General features: G+C 39.5%; 1 protein-coding gene and 1 long non-coding RNA gene across 4 annotated transcripts in view; one reads left to right on the plus strand and one right to left on the minus strand.

Annotated features, from left to right (window-relative positions):
* The window catches only part of IQCA1 (IQ motif containing with AAA domain 1), a 191007-nt gene that overhangs the window by 118246 nt on the left and 51663 nt on the right, over positions 1–21098 (minus strand). The gene's annotated exons all lie outside the window — the stretch shown is intronic.
* LOC127562977 (uncharacterized) overlaps positions 9703–21098 on the plus strand; it is a 34195-nt gene continuing 22799 nt past the window's right edge. Inside the window, exon 1 of the long non-coding RNA XR_007953852.1 lies at positions 9703–9945. This is a non-coding gene — a long non-coding RNA (uncharacterized LOC127562977). The remainder of the gene's footprint in view (positions 9946–21098) is intronic.

The following is a 21098-nucleotide window of genomic DNA, read 5'->3' on the forward strand; positions in this document are numbered from 1 at the left end:
CATTTATTAAGTATTAACTATGCACTGAAGACTGGAAAGACACAAACAAAAAAGAAAGTCTTCCCTCAAGGAGGTCACATTTTAATAGGGGAGACAAGGGTACATATCACAGCATATATGGAAAGAATACACAATGAATACCAGATGAGTTTGGTGGGGTTATTCTAGCAGCTGTGTGTGTGTGTGGGGGGGGATAGAGAGGAAGTCAAGAGGTTGCTGGAAGAAGGTGGGGTTTGAGCTGAGCTTAGAGTCAAAAAGCTCAGGTTCCAGGCTCCCAAATTGGAGCAGTCACAAGAATTGTTACAGAGAAAGCTCTTTGAGAATAGGAGCGAGCTCTCATTGCTGCCTCATTGTTGGCAGGCGGTGGCAGTTATGTTGGGGGTGGGGAGTGGGGAGGGGAATGGAGATGTCATTTGGTCCACAGTATCTCTAAATCTATCTAATAGCATTATAATGTGGTTCTACTGTATTAAAAGTTCATGCAATTTAAGTGGGGTTTAAACTACCAATAATCCTATCATCCTTCAATAATTATCTACACACAATGTGGTGGGAATTGCAACCCGCCTGCTTGTTATCAGCACTGTTTTCCACACTTTAAAATTAAATATTTTATACTCTGGCTCTTTTTATGAATCTAGCTCCACAAAATAATTTCCCCTAGCATACACAGATACAATCAAATGCTTTACAATTCCCTTAAGCAAAATCCCTAATTTCCTCTCTTAAACCATCCGAATCCCTGAGTACCCTTTTGAGACTTCAGGAAAATGCATACGCCAGAATCCTTGAGTTAATTAGTTTCTTCCTTCTTCCCCCACCCCCTAACTATTAGTTTCTTACTCTCTGCTTTGGAAAACTAACATTTGCCTAATTCTTCTTCAAACCTCTTCCCACCCTAAAGCCAGTGAACATCTTCATCGATCTTGGGGACATTTTCCTTCTCCTGAACCCTCTAAAGTCAGCCTCCCATCTTTGCAGACAGGGCTTATTAAAAAAATCTTATTTCGATTTTTTCCCCTCCACTAAAAGACTAATGGCTATTTCCAAACAATTAACATTTTTCTCATCATCAGTTTTTTTTTTTTTAAACCAGGCTAACACTACAATTTCTCTTCCTTTTCTCTTAAAGATTCTAATTAAATGCTCTCTTTATTCCTCTTCATTGCTTCTTGGGGGTGGGGGGAGAGAAAATAAACTCTCTTCCTATTAAGGCAGTTGAAGGTTTCTTGGATTCCCACATTTTGTATCCCTTTAAAGTTCTTGTTTTTTCTTCCAGGATAAGTTGTCGTCTCTATTCCATGGAAATGGCTTCCTGGGGTTCATTTTCCTTTGTCCTTCAGCTGCTGTATCTAGACATGGCTCCAAAATATTCAGCCTCAGGTGGGTTTTTGAGTAAGAATGTATAGAATTTTCAAAAAATATGTACCAAGAAAGGAGACTTTAAAGCAAATTTGGTCCTTTTTTATGCCTTTTTTCATTATCATGAATTTCCTTTTTTTTTTTTCCCCCTAAAGCACCTGCTTTAAGAAAAAGCCTTTGAATATCTCAGTAGCACAGCTGTTTTTTTCTTAGTAATTGAATCCATAATCATTTTATCTGTTAAAAAATTAGATTAACCTTCCCTCTTCTCCCCCCACACATTCTAACTCCTCTCCTTCCCTGAGTTTTGTGCTGCCCCAGTAAATTCAATTTTCACTGTTTTACTATCTATATTTTCCTATTGCTTTAAAAAAATACAATCAAGCTTTTATCTTAGGCAACTGTTTAGTAGGAAATTGTGTATTTTAAAAAGAAGCTTTAATGAAAAATGAGCTTAAAATATAGGAAGATATAACAATTGTCTTGGATATATTAGATTTGTTATGATTAACCAGATTTATATGTAATCTCTAGGTGGTGCTGTAGAGGGCAGAGTTGGCAAATTGGTACTCACCCCTTATTCCTCCCTCCCAACAGAAAAAGCCATCTCTACCCACCGGAATGGCTCAGGGGGTGGGCTTTCTCCTCTGATTGATAGCTGCCTCAGATGGAGACAGCCAAACCACTCTGTTCCAAAGTGATCCAAAAAGACAGAAGAGTGAACTCTTGATTTTCAACAGGGGCAATGTCCCGAATACACAAATGTTCTTTACTCTCCTGGTCTAGAAATTTTAGGAAATAAAATTCATAATACTGGCTATGAATCAAATGTAATCAAATGGTGAGTCTCCAGGTTAGAGAAATTATTTCTTCTACCCATTGGCCAGAGACTAGCATCTTTAACCTACATTTACTCTGTGTAAATGACAGCTATTGTTTTTCTGCTGAACCCCATACTATTCTGTAAAGATACAAACATATAGTGTAAGAAAGACACAAAACATATAGTGTACAGGGCTCAGGGTTACCCATAAGTGTTTATAAGAATCAAGAGAAGATCAGCAAAAAATAAAAACCAAGATCAGTTAAAAAAAAAAAAAAAGAACTTACAGTAAAATTATGAGACAAATCAGAAATGGGAGTTAACTAGGGGAGAGAGCAAAGGTGGCAGGGAAGGAGGGAACTTAGGGTGGGAGAGAAAAAAAAAACTATTAGCAGTTTTTCCCACAGTTCTTAAGAGGGGAATCATTTGTCAAACTTAGTCTGAAGCCTTTTTGATCCCTGGAGGGCAGGCTGCCCTTGAGGCTAGCCTGCCTGTTCCATCTCTAGAACTGGACCACACACGGTTGGGCATCCTCAGGGACCTGATGACCATGGCGCTGCTGGCTCAGCTCCCCTCACACAGCTTCCCCAATCCATCTTGTCCACATTCTGGCTGCCCTGTTCCGTCCACCAGCTCCTTTTAAATCTCCAGTGATATGACGTGGATGTTCAGCTCCACAGTGAGTGTTGAGTACATTGTGTTACAAATCCCAAAATGGCCAGCTAGTCCTGCATATTTCATTTTTTGCTTGCCAAGTAAGCCAGCTCCTTTTAAGTCAATGTGACGTACATGCGACCTATGGCCCGTTAATGAAGCCTTAAGCTTATACATATTGGGCTTCTTTGGATTTTTCTTTCCCCAATCTCTTTGGTTGATGAACCCATTTGGGGCTTTCCCTGGAGACCTCAAAATGAAGCTCATTTTTATATTGTACCAAAATGCATAAAAATAAAATCAAAAATAGATACCCGGCCTAATAAAACAAAGAATATAGGACTTAGAATGAACTTAGTCCCTCAAAATATGCACAGAATCCACAAATAATTAGGATGGTTCTCTGCTTCTCCCAAGGACCCCTAAATTTGTCTAGATTTACAAGATAGGCAGCTGGAAAGGGAAAAGGACTTAAGGTGTAAAAAGTCAAGCAATTCTCTTCTGCCTTTTCGTCTTAGGATCCAAAGACCAATATTGTTCTCCAGGTTGATTGTAGTGCCCTTGTTGAAGCTCCCCTAGCAAACAGAAGATACTTACAACTAAGAGAGTCATGTCTCACCTCCTCTAGCCATCTCATAATTCCATGACCACATCATTCCACTCCTCCACATCAGTTTTAGCCAGCTCCTTGGCTTTTTCCAAGCAATTCTCTGCCAGGGAAAGAGGCTTGGTTCAAGAACTCCTCCTACTGCTGGTTCACAAGTTTTTATCTCTTAGGCTCACCAAGATCATCCTTACTACCCCTGCTACCCTATATCATGCAGTTCTTAGGAGAGCTTCACAAATTTCCTTCTATGGAACTCAGTCCACATCTGGGAATAATCACTCTATCTTCTCTGCATTTCTTTTTTCTTCTTCAGGCTCTCAAGTGCTTATGTATCACTTAAAAAATAAATGTTTATTGGTATCTTTCACTTTCATATTTTCTAAGTTTCCCCTATTATTTTCTCCCTTTCTAGACAACAAATAACATTTTTTAAAAGAAAAATAAGGAGAAAGGAAAAAATAATTAGCAAAATCTATGAATATATTGAAATTCTGACAATAAGCAATATTCCAGATCAGTGGATTTCCCACCTCTACATTGGAGATATTTTCACATATTTCTTCTTTGGGCCATGAAGATTTTTTAATAATTTTAAACATTGACTTTTGATTTTTTTGAGTATGTGCTTGTTTTTTTCATTACATTTCTATAGTTATTACATTTACTATTATCTTGACTCTGTTTACTTCAAAATGTATCAATTTGTGTAAATCTTCCTAGGCTTCTCTGTATTCATTCTATTCATTTTTTATAGCATGGAAATATTTGATCATGTTCATATCACAATTTATCTAGTCATTTCTCAATCAATGTGCATCTACTTTCTTTCCAGTTCTTAGCTAATACACACATAAAAATACGGCTATAAAGATATTAGTATATATGGAGATTTTCTTGCCAATGACCTTTTTAGGGCAAATGTCAACTAACAGAATCTTTAGCTCAAAAGGAATAGATATTTCTTTTTTTATTATTAAAGCTTTTTATTTTCAAAACATATGCATGGATAATTTTTCAACAATGACCCTTAGGAAACTTTGTGTTTCAATCATCTTATCTGCTTAACTAAAAGCTGTTTTCCGAATAGTTGCCCTAGTTCTCAGCTCTACCAACAATGCATCAGTGTGTTTATCTTGCCCCATTATTCCCAAATTTCCAGGGTACTGGGTTAAAGCTCTAGGTTGTTTTGGTTTTCATCTTGTTAGTAATTTGGGGAAACTTTTCAGGTGGTTGTTGACAGCTAGTAATTCTTCCCTTGAAATTTATTTCATATCCTTTAACTATCTATTAGAGGGATATTTCTTTTTAAATCTTTTTAATCTTAAAAATTAAATTTTTAATTAATTTTTTATTTTATTATTATCACCTATTATTATTTATATCATTAAATACCAATTATATTAATTATAATAATATTAATAAACAATATAATTATTAACAATAATTTATATTAATGTACAATATATTATGATGTTGATTATTAATATTATTTAATTAAATTAATTAAATTAAAAAACCTTTTTAAAAGACCACATTCAAGGATGTAGCTTCGGTATAAAAACTATCTTGTGAACCTGCAGCTATCATAAACATAGTGTCTATAACACATAATCATAAAACAGTGTCTTTTGAGATGAATTCACAAGGAAGTGTGGTATCCAGTTCATACTCTATTAAAACATTGTTAATAGGATGAGAAAATGCAAGAGGGAGAAGGTGCACTCATTATGTAAAGTCTTCTAGAATCTTTGGTCTGTTTTCCATTTTATTCCTTTATCCCTTCTCTCTACAGACTTTATTAAATGCCTATAATGTGGCAGGTACTGTGCCAGGGCCAAAGGAAGATATACAGAAAGCAGCCATATGCCCTTTTCAGAAGATGGTAAGTAGTCCAGGTAAGTCAGAGCATAGAGAACACAAAAGGGAATAGTTAGATTGAAGCCAGATTTCTGAAGCCATTGGACAGTAGGTTAAGGGGAATGAACTTTGTCAAGTAAGTAATGGGAAGAGCGCTCTCCAAGGGCTGCCATGATCAGAGCTACAATATAGGGAGGTTTCAGTGCTACATAGAAGAAGGCCTTTGAATGAAAGGAGGGACCTTCATCGTTCCCAGAATGGTCCATGCCTCCAAGTGCCTGCCAGTGGTTTCTTGTTCCAGTGGTTCTGACCTGATGGAACCCTAGAAACTGGATGTACTTAAAATGCAGCTGCTGAACTCTCTTATGCACATGCTGTGGTGGAAGCAACAACAGTCACCCCAAAATGGCACATTTTCTATATGGAAAGAGATGCCAGAGAACTTTTTAAAGATGCCAAGAATTTCCAAAGATCCCCAGAAGGAGCTTGGGTTTTGTTTTGTTTTGTTTTGCTTTTAGGAAAACTATGAGGTGGGGGAAAGAAAAGAAGAATGTGTTGAATGACACGGGAAATGGACCCATTAAATGCCCAGAAGGAGGAGAAAAAAAAGCCAGCTAAGAACCCTAGGAGGGAGTCAAGTAGCTGGAGGCAGAGCTGTTTTGGATGGAGGCCAAAAGAAGGGGTTCAGAGGAGAAAAACTCACTTCTCCAGGGATCCGGAGCTCAGCCTAGAAAAGGAAGCTTCTGGACAGAGGGGAAAAAAATAAGGGATGTCTGAAAGAAAACATTCGGTGCTTTAAATGTGCATCATGTGAACAATGGTAATCAATAGGCAGATATTAAGCAGCTCTTCTGGGCCAGGGAATGTGACTGCTGGCTCTCTACCCTGTGGCCCACCTGTGTGATGAAATTCCATCTAATCTCTCCAAGATTCCGGTACTGAAGCACGCAGGAGAGATGGAGTCCCATCAGAGAGGAAGAAGAGAGGAAGAAATGGAGGTGGGGGATAAGGGGGAACAAAAACTTGTGTCTTTCTCTAACAGTCCTGGGCAGTGGCAAGAGAAAGTTAGCAGGGGATGAGGGGGAGAGGCAGCTTTCCTAGGACTACATTCTTTTGTGGAAAGGCATTTAGCACAGTGCCTGGGATAGAGTAAATGCAATATAGAAATGTTAGCTGCTATTATTAATATTTTTATTATTATCATTATTATCCAATGAGAGAATAATTGTAAAGCATTTAGCACAGTGCCTGACACATCGTAAACACTATATAAATTTTATCTATTAATGATTAGAATTATAGACAAATAGTCCCTGCCCTCAATGAATCATCATCATCATCATCATCACCATCATTATTATTATCTATGCAAACAAATATAAACAAAATATTAACCTTGTTAAGCCTATAGAAAAATTATTTTTTAAAAAACTAGGGAAAGGTTTCATTATTTGAACAGAGAAAATTGGGGGAATTTGTTGACCATGGATAGCAAGGATCCTAGGCTTGCGGGCCAGATGCAGCAGCTGAGGATGTTTATCCCCCTCACCCAGGGCTATAAAGTTTCTTTATTTAAAGGCCCACAAAACAAAGTTTTTATCCGGCCCTCCGACAGTCTGAGGGACAGTGAACTGGCCCCTATTTAAAAAGTTTGAGGATCCCTGAAATGGGATTTGGAATTTCCTTCCCCAGGGAAATCTAGCCCAATAAGAAACAGACCATTAAGAAAAATGATCATTTCTAGGTGTAGAGGAGATGAATCTATTCCATTCAACAAGTAAAAGGAATAATCACAGGGAAGAAAGATTTGCCTGACTCCATCACCATTTGAAATCAGGTCTTCCTGAATGCAGGTCCAGTGCTCTGTTCCTATTCCCTGTGATCTCATCCGTGAGGACACGTGCTCAGTGATACAGAATATAGCTCCTACCCCTGCCTCACCTGCATGTCATGGCCTTCCATATTTCCCAACCCATCACATTGGGACTTGTCCTGTCTGTCTTGTCTCCCTCACTCTCACCAAGGGCCTGGTCCACCTTCTCTGTGATCACCTTTTCATATATTGGCTGACATCTTTTTCTCACCTTCCTCACCACAGTCCCTTATTTGTTCTTGATAGTGGCTACTTAAGCCCACTGTGCTTCTCTTCACTGCCCTTGGGATGAGTCTCAATTCCATTTTTATTGATTGATGTTTCATGCAATATTGGTAGAATAATGAGATAAAGAGAGTTGGTTTATTCTTGAACATTAATTAGAAAAAGTAGATGAACAAATTTGGAAATCTTGGGTATCCATAGAGCATCTCAAACTCTTAGATGTTATCATAAATGTGGTTCTCATACTGGACTTGGAGTTGGAAGATCTAGGTTAAGAATCTCGCCTCTGCCATGTTGTTGTGTGATCTTGGGCAAGGCATTTGATGTCTCCAGGACTTGGTTTCCTCATCTGAAAAATGGGGATAATTCTTGGTCTATGATGAATCACATATATGAAAATCCACTTTGTAAACAGATGTTGGATATAAATATTCCTGACATCTCGTCAATGTCCTGCAAAAGACACCACTTTTCTTTTTGTTAACTTTTAAATATTCTCTTGAACTAGGTAGCCTTGAGGAATGGAATTTCCTAAGATCAATCTGTTTACTGGTACTCCATATCCAGTATAAGGGGACGATCAAGGATCCCTCTTTATCTGCTGGGTGGGAACCCCTTTAGTAGCTGTCTTGGGGTACACACTGCACTGGTCTCTCCTCTGCTGAGATCACAAAATTACTTCATGGTGCCTGTGGCCACTGAGGTTCTGTCAATGAGGATCAGCCAAGAGATCTTGTGAAAAAACCCCCTCCACGGACTAGAACTGCTTCCAGTTTGGGATTTTCTTTTGATTATTTCTGATGTAGAGATGACTCAGTGTGCTGTTTCTTGGACTTGCAGCTGGTGTGAGGGATGGAGGGGAGAGAGGATTTTTCTCCCCTTTCCTCAGCAGCCATGGCAAACAGAAGCTTGACACACTGAAAGGGTGAGCACCACAAGCTCATTAAGTGATCCCGAGGCAGGAACTCCAGTGTGTGACAGCCCTTTCTGCTCTCCCCCCAGAACCTTTGGCCCTGTAAGATTATATCAGACTTGATAGGGCACCTCATCAATACCCTCTACCTCTGGGAGCCTCTGATTTGGACCCCAAAGCTCTTCCCAGAATCTGCACTTAAGGACTCAGAGCAGCCACTTCTCCATTTCCCATCTGATATCTGTATGGACTTTGCCATCATACCCCCCACCAGGTACCTTCCTTCCCTGTTCCTTCTGCTTCCTTTAGTCTATTGTCTTCCTCCACCAATCAATAAGCATTTATTATGTGCCAGGCCCTGTGTTATTTAACTGTAAGCTCCTTTAGCATAAGGATTTTTTTCATATTTTCATCCCCTGAATTTAGGTACACTGTAAGTAGTTTAATGAGTGCTTATTGATTTAATTGCTCTGCTCTTCTCTCCTTCAAGTCCATCCTGAGAGAGGGATAATACCAGCACTGGTGACTCAAGAGTTCTGAAGTTCTTGAGCTTGTGCCAAAGTCCAGAGGGAGGTGCCTCCTTTGGACGGCTGGCAAAGGCATCCTGGGCCTGGATATCCTCAAGAGCTCCGGAGATAACAGCCTCATTGAGTTGTTCTAATAGTACAATCACTGAAGGAGGGATTAGCACCATAGCATTTTATTTACAATGACCATCAAACACAAACCCTTCATTTCAGTCAGCTTGTCAACAAGCATTTATTAAGTGCTTATTATGTGCCAGGAACTCTGCCAAATGGTAAAGATATGAAAAAAAGATTTTTAAAAAAATCCCAAAAGCTGAGGCCCAGAAAGGCACAGGGACTTTCTTTTTTTATTTAGTATTTCATTTTCCCCCAGTTATATGTAAAAACATTCATTTTTAAAACTTTGAGTTTCAGATTCTCTATCTTCTTCTCTTCTCACCCTTCCCTCATTGAAAATGCAAGCAATTCGATATAGGTTATCCATGTGTGATCATGAAAACATTTCCAAAATATTCATGTTATAAAAGAAAACAGATCAAAAACTCAAGAAAAATAAAGTAAAAAATCTGCGTCAGTCTGTATTCAGACACCATCAGTTCTTTCTTTGCGTTCGGATAGCATTTTTCATCATAAGTCCTTCAGAGTTGTCTTGGATTATTATATTGTTGAGAATAACTCAGTCATTCACAGCTGATCATCTTACAGTATGGCCATCACTTTGTGCAAAGTACGTTTCACTTTGCATCAGCTCGTGGAAGTCTTTCCAGGCTTTCCTGAGAGTATCTCGCTCAACATTCTCATAGCACAATATAGTTTTCCATCATAATCCATCACATAATTCCATCACAATTTATTCAGCCATTCCACAAATGATGGGTATCGAGGGACTTTCTCCAAGTCATACATTGTGAAGAAGAGGAAAAGCCTTGGGAACGAGAAGCAATCTAGAATTCCCAGTCTAATAGTAGTAGTTGGCCAAGTCCCTTAACTTCTTCGCATCTCAGTTTTCCCCCAGTACAGAACAGGGAAAATCAAACTCTTCTCCCCAGTCCCATAGAGCGGCTAGAAGGCATGGGCTGCTGCGAGGAAAGTGCTCAGTTAAAGGTATGTTCTTGCTCTTGCTCTCATTATGATGAGTGGCAGATAGGAGCTGAGTCTGGGTCCTGAGCCAGAGTGTAAGGCAGAACAATTATATAAATGTCAGCCATCGGTATTACCCACTAGACTTTCTTGATCAATCTTTTGCCAATCCCTAACAGGATCAATCTTCTCCCTTCACCAATGAATTGAAACAGACATCTGAAACGTCAGGCTCCTTGCCCAGCCCTTTACACATGGTCCTTGCTGGGAGCCCCGGGCTATATGGCAGGCATCAGATCTTGCCTCTGGTGAGTGGGAGTCTGGCAGGCTTTCCATTTGGTCTCAATTTTTATTACAAAGAGATAAGCTTATTCTGTAAATTCTGCTAAGGACCCCTTGTCTTCCATCATAATTCACCCTGCCTAAATGTTATTACTATTTCTTTCTCTCCCTAAGAAAATGTTTTTCTTTCAAGCTTTTCATGAGTCCCCTTAAAAATACTTAATGTGCATTGAAAGATCATTTTCTAAATAAATGACCAAGATAAAAGGGATCATAAATAATGACCAAGTCCCACATTTTAACATCAGCAATGGGAGCAGCTAAAAGCCCCTTAAATCATAATGCGATGTGCATGTGGAACAGGTCAAATGTCAGCAGAGACAACAACAACAATAACAGCGAAGGAATGGAAAACAGAAAGAATCAAAGAACAACAGGGTGAGGAATGGAGGCTTCCATTATGTAGCTGTCTCTTCCTGGGAGAGGAACAGAGTTCCCATCTTCAGCCCAAGGATCGATTGTAAATTCGGGCTACAAAGCAGGAGTCAGCCACGACAATTGCCGCCTTTCTTAGCTCTTTCCTCTTGATAAGACGTTATTTATTCCATAGACCTTTTGCCAGTTTTCTGGCCCTATTGTGTTATTTCTCACATGTCATTTCAAGGGTCTGTTTTTAACAAGACATTCCCTTATCTCCAATTAAAAACCAGCATAACAATGATTCCTTAAATACTTTCACAGTCAGCTGAACTTTTGACTCTGCCGAAGGAACATTCTCACTTTAAGAGAACTGGGGCAGAAGGGATATCATGGGGCTTTTGAGCAGATTTGGACACTGACTCTGGGTGTTCCATCTTTGCGTGTCATGGGGATATCCAGCACTAAGTAGGCTGTCTTCTTCAGTGATGGAGAATTAGAGACTTTGAAACTCTGTGGCTCAATTTCCTGGGTATTTATCACTGCCCAAATCCCCCTTGGAGGAGTTCTGTCTGGGCTTACAAGCAGTACAGACCTGACCGAGACCACCCAAGACTCTGAGACAAACAGATGCCATGTGAGCTCCTGACTGACCTTCCTCCCAAAGAGGATGATTGCCAAGGATTCGTGAAACAACAGAGGGGAAGAACCTGCTGAAAACAAGTGAAGTTACTGCAAGCTCCTCAGGGCTGGACCTGCCATCTGTTTTCATGGTCTCTCAAATTCCACACAGAATCTTATAAAGATTGGGTCCCTCTGACGAAGGAGTATCAGCAGAGAGGGTACAGCTATCCCTAAGCTTCCTAAGTGGACATTAGAAATAGGGTCATAGGAACGTGCTTGTAAAGCTTATTCTACAGATGAGGAAAATGAGTAACAGAGAACTTAAGTGACTTTCTCAGGCCCATAAATGCCAGAGCTTGGATCTGAGTCCAAAACCCAACTTGATTTGGTACCAAATACAATATTTGCCTCCTATCTTGGGATCCCTCCATCCTTCAGCTTTTTTCTTTTCCCTCCCCCAGCCCAACAGCATCGCCAGCTCAAGATATGTCCAAAAGGATTCCTTTTCTCATTTCATTCTTTCAGTCAATGCAAAGGGCAGCATTACGATTACGACAGTATATCTGCATCTCGAATAAGGATTTTTCTAGCCCTCACTTGCTTTTCCAACCGTCTTAGTGTTTTCCAAATTACATTGAGAGCTTCAAGCAACGGCTGGGATTTATTTTTTCTTTTAACACTAATTGAAGATTCCTTAACAACGATGAGAATTTAAAACATAGAGATTCCAGTTAGGCTCAAGAGAAAACAAACTGGAGGAGCAGTGGTTATGGCCAGGTTCTGAAAGGGGCAGCCAAGAACATTTAGGAGATAGCATGGGGGAGAATAAATAAGGCATGAAAACGGCTAATAAGGTTGGCCAAAAGAAATAATCCTTTTCATCAAAATAAATGATTGTTCTCTGGGTTCTCATGGTCAGAGAGCTGACTTTTATTGTCAGCTTGATGTGCTGTTGTTTTTGAGCTCTTATTCAAGTATCTTAAATTGAATGGAAACCAGATCCCTCTCAGAGTTCTTTAAGTGCTGGATGGAAAAATTGTGCCATTTGGTGAAAAGAATGGTTCCACATGGCCAGAATGGTTCCACATGGTGTCTAGAAGAGGATTATGGCCGTGGCCCACAATGAACCCAGCTACAAAGCTGTGGTCACATGGCATGTTGGGGTGGAGGGAGAAGTCCAAGATGGCCCACGTCCCCTCCTTCCCTCCCCTCCTGCCCTCTCTTAGAATTTAGTGCACTGTTCACAGGTTCCGATTTCTAGATGACACCATGCTCCGTCTTTCCCCTAAGTAAAACTCGCCTGGAAGAAAGGGCAAAGTCTCTTTTCTTCAACTTTCTGACAAGTGCAAACCATTGTTCTCTGCAGTGAGAATAAAACACCATAGAGAAATACACAGAGGGGTAGAGTAATGTGGATGCAATTAATAATCTACATGGGAGTGTATCAGAATGAGAACCTTTGGCCTCTGATTTGCTCTCTTTTTGCTCATCCCCTTCTCCTAGACCTTGTCTCAGGGAACGCTCATTAGGTGCTATTGCATACAGTGCAATCTTAAGAGTCTGGAGGCATCTCATTGGTTATCTAGCCCCACATATACCTGAAAAGCTAGAGGATTTAGCTGGCAAAGCTACAAGATACAGTGGTAGGATTTGAAGACCATGGATTTGTAGCTGGAAGTGGCATTGGATCATAGATCTAGAGTTGGGAGATCCAGGATTTAGAAGTCACTTATTCCAAACTCATTTGGATGAGGAAACTGAGACCAAGGGAAGTTTTTTGCCCAAGGACTCGGGGATAATGAGTGGTGGAACTGGGACTCCACCATATTCTCTGACTTTAGGCTCAGTATCCTTCCCATGCTGTCTTCTCACACTTAATTAAAGACTTGGTCATTCTCAACTGCTATGAAGGAATGGAGGGAAAATTCCCCATAAATCCACATGAAGGTTCAGGGATTCCCACTCTCAGCACCAGAAAGTATTCATTCCCTCCTTCCCAGCCCCATAGGAATTCCAACTGGAAGTGAGCAGCATCAGCTGTTCCAACTCAAGGTAAGGCCATTGTAGGGAGATAAGACAAGGAAAGTTAGTAAACCATGAGTGAGGGCTAATGAGAACAAGGTAAGTAGGGAGGGGGGTATAATAGAGAATTCAGGCTTCAAAAAATTGAAGAGATAAGAAGCTAAAATTTGGGTAAATCTGAATGACATCCAGTCTGGTGATCAATGAGAGCTACAGAACTAGAATCCACTTAAGCAGAGATCAGTAGATAAAAATAAAACTGAAAAACAAGCTTAGGGGGAAAACATTGACTAATGTAGATATAGCTAAAGTAATGGACTTGGAAGACAAAGGAAGACTCATGAAAATTAATCAGTATCTTAGAAAGTATTGGGAAAAAAAGAAAAAGAAAAGGCTTAACACTGAAGACTTGATTAGAGAAACTTCTCAGCCAGGATAAAATCAAACAACATGGTATAAGTAGAGACAGACTTATTATTTGCCTCCCTCCCTCATTCATTCATTCATTCATTCCTTTTTCTTTCTTCCCTCCCTCCCTCCCTCCTTTCCTTCCTTTTTTCCTTCCTCCCTCCCTCCCTCCTTTCCTCCCTCCCTCCTTTCCTTCCTTCCTTCCTTCCTTCCTTCCTTCCTTCCTTCCTTCCTTCCTTCCTTCCTTCCTTCCTTCCTTCCTTCCTTCCTTCCTTCCTTCCTTCCTTCCTTCCTTCTTCCTTCCTTCCTTTCTTCCTTCCTTCCTTTCTTCCTTCCTTCCTTCCTTCCTTCAATAACATGATATTTCATAGCATTTTTGCCTGGATAGAGCAATGGGTCTGGAGTCAGAAAGACTTGAGAACAATTCTGGTCTCAGATAACCTTGGGCACACTTAAGTGCTTCCTGCCTCAATTTCATGATATGTCAAGTGGGCATAATAGCTTCCGCTAAGTATGATGATAAGGATACAAGATATTTGTGCCTTGCAAACCTCTGAGCATCAGATAAATGTGAGTTGGCTCTAATTACATGACGATGAATGACTTGTGCTGGGTACAAGGGTAACATTGGTTTGGAATGAAAAAAAAATCATTTTCATACTATTTCAGAAGTATAAAGTGGGAAATTACAAGAAATGCAGCTTATTTAAATGGTGATAAGCAAAAGGAAGGACGAAGGAGTTTCCCAGAAGCCTGCTGAGAGAATTCTTGGCCAGAACATCCCAAGAGCATTAAGAGATCAGGCTAAAAAAGGCCAAAATCAAAAGGAAATAAATCCGTCAACATTGTTATAACATCCTTGTCATCCTGGCAGTGGAAACAGTCCTAATGTCTTTGTCACTTTGTTGGGATGAGGAAATCACCCTAAGGAAAACAATGATGGTAACAAGATCAAGTTCATTCAGAAAAATGTGTGTGTGTGTGTGTGTGTGTGTGTGTGTGTGTGTGTGTGTGTCAGAGAGAGAGAGAGAGATAGACAGATACAGACAGAAGGAGGGATGGAAGGAAGAGGGAGAGAAAGAGGGAGAGGGAATGAGAGAGAAGAGGAGGGAAGAACGAAGGGAGGGAGAGAAAGGGAGAGGAGAAGGAGGAAGAGGAGGAGAAGGAGGAGGAGGAGAAAGAAGAGGAAAGAAAAAAAGAAAAGGAAGGAAGGAAGGAAGGAAGAAAAAAGAAAGAAAAAGAAACAAGAAGGAAGAGGAGGAGAAAAAGACAGACAAATTAAGATAGAGAATTTTGAAAACACTGGGGAAATATGTTTCCAAGGTATTTATAAAAGGGAAAGATAATCGTAGGGGAGGGACATTATGAACAAGATCATTACAAAAGAAGGCAACTGGAGATCATTGCAAACCACTGAACCAGAGGCTTTTACCACTAAGCCCTTTATCAGCATGTTCCAGACATACATCAATTCCATTCCACCCAATTGCTAATATTCTTCCTCAAAATTATCCTGTATTTATTTGATACCCTTCATATTTACTCAGCTATGGACATTTTACCTCCCTCCAATAAAATGTAAACTCACTGAAGAGATTTAGTTTCTCTCTTTGTATCCCCAGCACATGGTTGGCACTTAATATGTATCCAGTGTCTGAGTGAATGAATTCACTAAATACTTATTAAACCCCTGTATCTAAGAAATGTGTGACTCTGGCAAGTCATTTTACTCCCTCTGCCTCAGTTTCCTCATCTGTAAAATGAGATGGAGAGGAAAATAACAAACCATTGTAATACCTTTGCCCAGAAAACCCCAGATGGGGTCATGGAGAGTTGGACATGACTGAAATGACTGAACAACCACTAAACTACCTCATAACGAGTGCGAGTGACTCCAGCCTTTAGCCATTAAGTAGGTGACTCTGTTTAGCCACAGGTTAGAAGAGCAGGGCTAGAGGGGGGCTGGGAATTTTGCCAGGGGCTTTAGAAGACAGGCAGAGGAAGAGCAAGGATCAATAAGAGGAACTGAAGCACTTGGCGTTTGTTGCCTTTGTAGAAGAGTCATCAGTGGGAGTCGCCAGTGAGAAGGCGGGGAAATGTGATTTGGTGGGAATGAAGAGGGAGCTCCTTGCTGGGGATGGAGGACAGAATTCACCTGAAATCGGGAGGAACTGATTGAATGAATCCATGAAAAAACATTTAAACTTTGAACTGAGAAACAACTTCAGTATCACAACAAAATGCATAAGAAATTGTGCTGGGATGAAACTTTACAAAAAGGGAACTTCCATTCTACATAAGGGGAAGGGATGGCCAGGGAAGGATGGTTTTTACCTGGCAGTGTAGGAATGGTGAGTGGAGCCCCGGAACAAGGGCTTGCCTTGGGATCTTGCTAGGAGAGGAGCTCCTCCTCTTCCCCTTGACCTTGGACAGGGAACAGAGCTAGTGCCCATGAGTCCAAGAGGGTCCAAGAGGGTCCCGAGGCTACATTGCCTGGAGTCTCTGAAGAAGTGGCAAGTGTCTTTCTGCCAAAAGATAATCCGGGAGCCCATGGGGAGGGGGAAGCTAGATCTTCAAGAGGGGGTCTCAAAAGGTGTAACAATACCTGGCATTTCTATAGCACTTGGAGATTTATACAACACTTGATATATGTTAGTTCACTGGATCCTTATAAAGACCTTGGGAGGTGCTTTTTTTTTTTTCTTTTCTCATTTTACAGAAGAGGAAATGGGCTGAGAATGGTTGTGACTGGATCGCATTTGAATTCAGACCTTCCTGACTCCAAGACTATTGCTCTATCTACTATCCACTAAGGAACATGAGATTATTCATTTAATGGCTTAAAAAATAGAGAAAGGAACTAGTCTTGGGAGTCCCTGATATGCAAGCGGGCAGAGGAGTGTCTGGGTTACCATGATGGGTGATTATACAAATGAATCAGTGTGGCTTTCCCAATCCAGAGCCAGAGACACACAGTGGTTTGTGCCTGTGACTGAGATACTACCAAATTTCCCTGTCTCCCCATTCTCAAGTGCTAAAATGAGCAAGACGTCCTGGCTGCCTTCAAGAATATCAGGAACCATCACTTATTTGGCCAATTGTTTGGCCAATTGAGTTTATCTCACTTAAATATGAATTGTGTTATTCATAAAATATAAATTGTATTTTGCCAACTTTAAGATGAAATTGAAGGTACAGACCCTCTCCCTTTCTCCAACACTTCAAACAAAATGGTCAGTTACCATATTCATTATAATTATTGTCAAATAAATCTCCTTCCTACCCTGCAAGATTTTTTTTTTTTGAAGAGCAAGAAAGGAAAATATCCAGCATTCATACAAGGTGCTTGGAATGTCTAGACAGAGATATGGGTGGAGAGTTTCCCTGAGAAAATATTTGGGAAAATGGAAAGTGATCCATCTTTCCAACTTATTTGCTAAGATTCCCCTATTTTTTGTGTCTAAAAAAGAGTCTGTGGAAAGTGAGGATGGGGGCTTCAAGCAGAGCTATCCAGTGAAATTACTTTGGGACTACTTGATTCTTCTTAATGGAAACATCTTAGGAAGGAATACAGTTCCACTAGAACGGATTTATGGGGGAGAACTATAAGCTTTAAAGAGAAAGGGGATGAGAAAGTCAACTCAGCGGTCAGCAATAAACCATGGTCAAGTGTGGAAGAGAGGTTGACCTGAGGTGGTCAGGTGAGGCTGGTGATGGCTTAGCTCCGGAGATCTGCTGCTTGTTCACACTCCCCTGGTTTCTGCGACCCCACCGGCTGACCCTTGGGGAAGGGTGGTCCAAAACTGGCACGGTACAGGTCCCGGAGCTCTAGAACCTAGACCAAGAGTCTGGGCAAAGAGTCTGCGAAACGTGGCTATGACCACAGAGCTGACCCCATGTGCACAGAGGAAGCATGTTCACAGAAGCATCTGCACCTGGCACTTGTGGTGGGGAGGAGGCAACAGAGAAAAATGTTGGGCATTCAGAGGATTTTGTACTTGCCTCAAGAACCAAGTTTCCATAGTGAGAAATTACAGAGGAGTTGCATTCCAGTTTCATAGAGAACTCATTAACTTTTTAAAAAATCAACTATTCTTGAGAATATTTAACTAAAAGACACTGGGATTATTTTATTCTTAAATAAATTCTCTTCTAATCTTTGCCTGTGGAATGGAGGTGACTCTGGGTTCCAAAAGGTTCACTGAAGCCCATAATGTGTACTGAATGAATGAAAAAGCATTTATTTAGCATCTACTACAATATGTGTCAAGCGCTGTGTCAATGGAGATGCGAGTACAAAAGCCATGGAAGACTCCCCCTCCCCACGGACACACATATACATTCTATTATAGGGGGTATTTGGACAGTGCAGATCTGATGGGAAGGTATCCAGCGGACCAAGGAAGTGTCCTTCCTGCCACAAAGTTGAATCATAAGTGTGTCTGTGTGTTTTGGGGGGAGGGATTCTATATTGGATCTCTTGGGAGAAGAGTCACTAAAATTTGTGGGTATTGCCTCATTGCCAAACTCACGCAGTTTCCTTTCAAAGGGATCGCAAATCTACTGAATCTGAAGGATTTTAGATCCTATAAAAAAGGATCTCTCTCTCTAGAGAGAGAAAATTATATTGAATTGGAGGCAGCTAAAATGACACAGTGGAAACAACCCTGGGCTTGAAGTCCAGAAGAGAAAAACAAAGTTCAAATCCTCCCTCAAACATTGACTAAACTGTGTGTGTGTGACTTCTGGCAAAACATTTCACCTCTTTTAGCCCCTGAATTTCCTCATCTGGATAATGAGAATTGGACTCCATGGTTTCTAAGGTATCATTTAGTTTTGTCAGTGAGCCTAAGATCCCATAACTGATTTGGGGCAACTGTGAATTTATTTACATACTTTCTGGGTTTTTAAATGAGATCTAGAGAATTCTTTGCATTTTTTGTGGGGGTGAGTCAAGGCTGTTTCTGTATCCAAGGGGCATCTGACAGAAGATAGAGAGCTGACTTCAAAGCCAGGAAGACATGGGGTATTCAAGTCCCATCTTATATACATAATTGGTTGTGTGACCCCAGGCAAGTAACTTAACCTTTCCTGTTAAATCAGCTAAGGAAGTTTAAGTTGCAGAGCAAGTGAGAGGGAGTTTCCCTATCTGAGAGATCCTTAAACCAACCTAGGAAATCACAGGTTCATTCCCTGTGTCTTCATCTCTGTACTTAATATGCATTTTTTACTGGGTATTTGCATGGAAGCAGGGCTGGTAAAGAACATAAACTTTAAGAGTCTGTTGTTGGTCAGCTGCTGAGTAAGAGACAAAAGGAAGGGGGATGGCCAAGCTAAAATACAACCATGTGCCAGTGGTAGAAGAGAAGAAAAAAGGGATTCTTTCTTTATGAATGTTAATTTACAAAGAAATATTGTCAAAAAGGAAGCAATAGTTGCAACTGAGCTTTAAGTACCTGGATCCTGGTCATCAGTCAAAAGAAAAGTAAAGAGTTTATGTGATAATTAGCTGTTTGTTTTTGTTAATTGGGTCTACAAATAAATAAATGAATGCACACATTTCTATCTTTTAGCGAGAGCTTGTAAAAGTCTCCTGTCACATATTTGTGCAAGCAGGAATTTTCATTTTATTCTTTAAAAAAAATAAAATATAGATATGTTTGATGCAGAATCCAGTTTAAGACTGTTTGATGTTAGACTAAGAATACTTTGTTCAAATAAACAGCTCTAACATTGAGATTTTACTTATGTGTGATTAATATACTGTGATTGACATCTTAATTGTAACTTATTTCATTAAAATTTTACATGTATTCAACAAAATTTGTAAGATATAAAGCTATTTAATATGAAATCTTGCAGAAAATAGTAAGAATATGAGATCTTGCTGAATACTTTTTTTTTTTTTTTTAAAGAAACAAAACCGTTGGGAAAGCTAGGTGGTTCAGTGGGTAGAGCACCAGCCCTGAAGCCCTGAAATCTGGTCTCAGACACTTAACATTTCCTAACTATGTGACCCTAGGCAAGTCACTTAACCCCAATCGCTTCAGCAAAAAACCGTAACAAAACAAAAACAAACAAACCAATTCACATTTATTAAACTGATTTTTTAAAAAAAAACATTTTATGGACATGACCCCAATGAGTATTAGAGACATAGGAAAAATATGTTAGATCATAAACAATACTTATACAGTCTTAGTGTCAGTATGAATACAACATGTTCATATATGCTCATGACAGTGCTCATGACAATATGAATAGTGTCAGTATGAATGCAAAAGCAACAAACCCAAAAATCAATAACAAAGACAAAAAAATGATCATTTCCATAATAGTTTTAGTATGGACTTTAACCATAGCCTATGGCATGAAAAACCATTGTTGTAATTCAACTACAAAAACTAATGACCAATCTACGTAAAACTCACCCCCTTATAAAAATTATCGGCCACTCGTTCATCGACCTCCAATTTTAACAGGATATCTCACTTAAAATTTTTGTAATTGCTTCATAACTAGTTTTATAATTTTATGTTTGGAGTTTTCATAATTATTGGCAGAATACATTTTTGATATTTTGCTGTTGGAATTATATAGTATGTGTTTTAATTTGGAGCTTTGGAGGTAGAAGTTATTGTAGTTATTGCAAGTATTTAAGTCTAAAAAGTTATTAGTAACTAGTGCATTAAATTAAATCAAATATAATAATAGTAAATTAAATTACTGTCCACTTAAATACATTTGTTGTTGTTGTAAAAGGGTTTGTGGAGTTTATGGGACAAAAAAGTTAGGAACCACTGAATTAAAGTGTCAGTATCCATCAGGTGGAAGGTATTGTGCAAAACACTGGGAATACAAACACATTACAATTACTATCCGCAGTGAGATTACATTACATTAGGGAATTATCAAATGTTCATGTAAGTAAATTTAAAAAAATGTCGGAAAGAAAAAATAGTTATTTGTCAGCTAGGAGAATCAAGGTTTTTCCCATAAACTCATTCTGATTTACTCCAGAAGATAACTAGCAGAGATTGCAGAGATTCATATTTAGGTTTAATATAAAGATGAACTTAACCATTAAAACATTCACAAGAGAAATGGGCTGCTTTAGGAGGCAGTGTGTTACCCATAACTCGACCTATTTCTCCAGGATACTATAGAGGTAATAGCTATTTAGATATTAAGTGGACCAGATTCTGTGCTTTTCTAAACTCCTTCCCCTCGTTCCTCTTTTTATTTTCTCTTCCAATATCCAACATGACAGCAAATGCTTCTAGAATCCCAGAATTTTAAAGGTAGAAAGGACTTTTGCTAGTACCTATCCTAACACCCTCATTTAAACATAAGGAATTAGTGGTTGCTGTTTTTCATTTTTTTATGTGATTCCATTTGTAGTTTTGTTGGTTTTTGTTTTTTGT

Source organism: Antechinus flavipes, chromosome 4 (assembly GCF_016432865.1).
Source record: "Antechinus flavipes isolate AdamAnt ecotype Samford, QLD, Australia chromosome 4, AdamAnt_v2, whole genome shotgun sequence".
NCBI classification, from domain to species: Eukaryota; Metazoa; Chordata; class Mammalia; order Dasyuromorphia; family Dasyuridae; genus Antechinus; species Antechinus flavipes.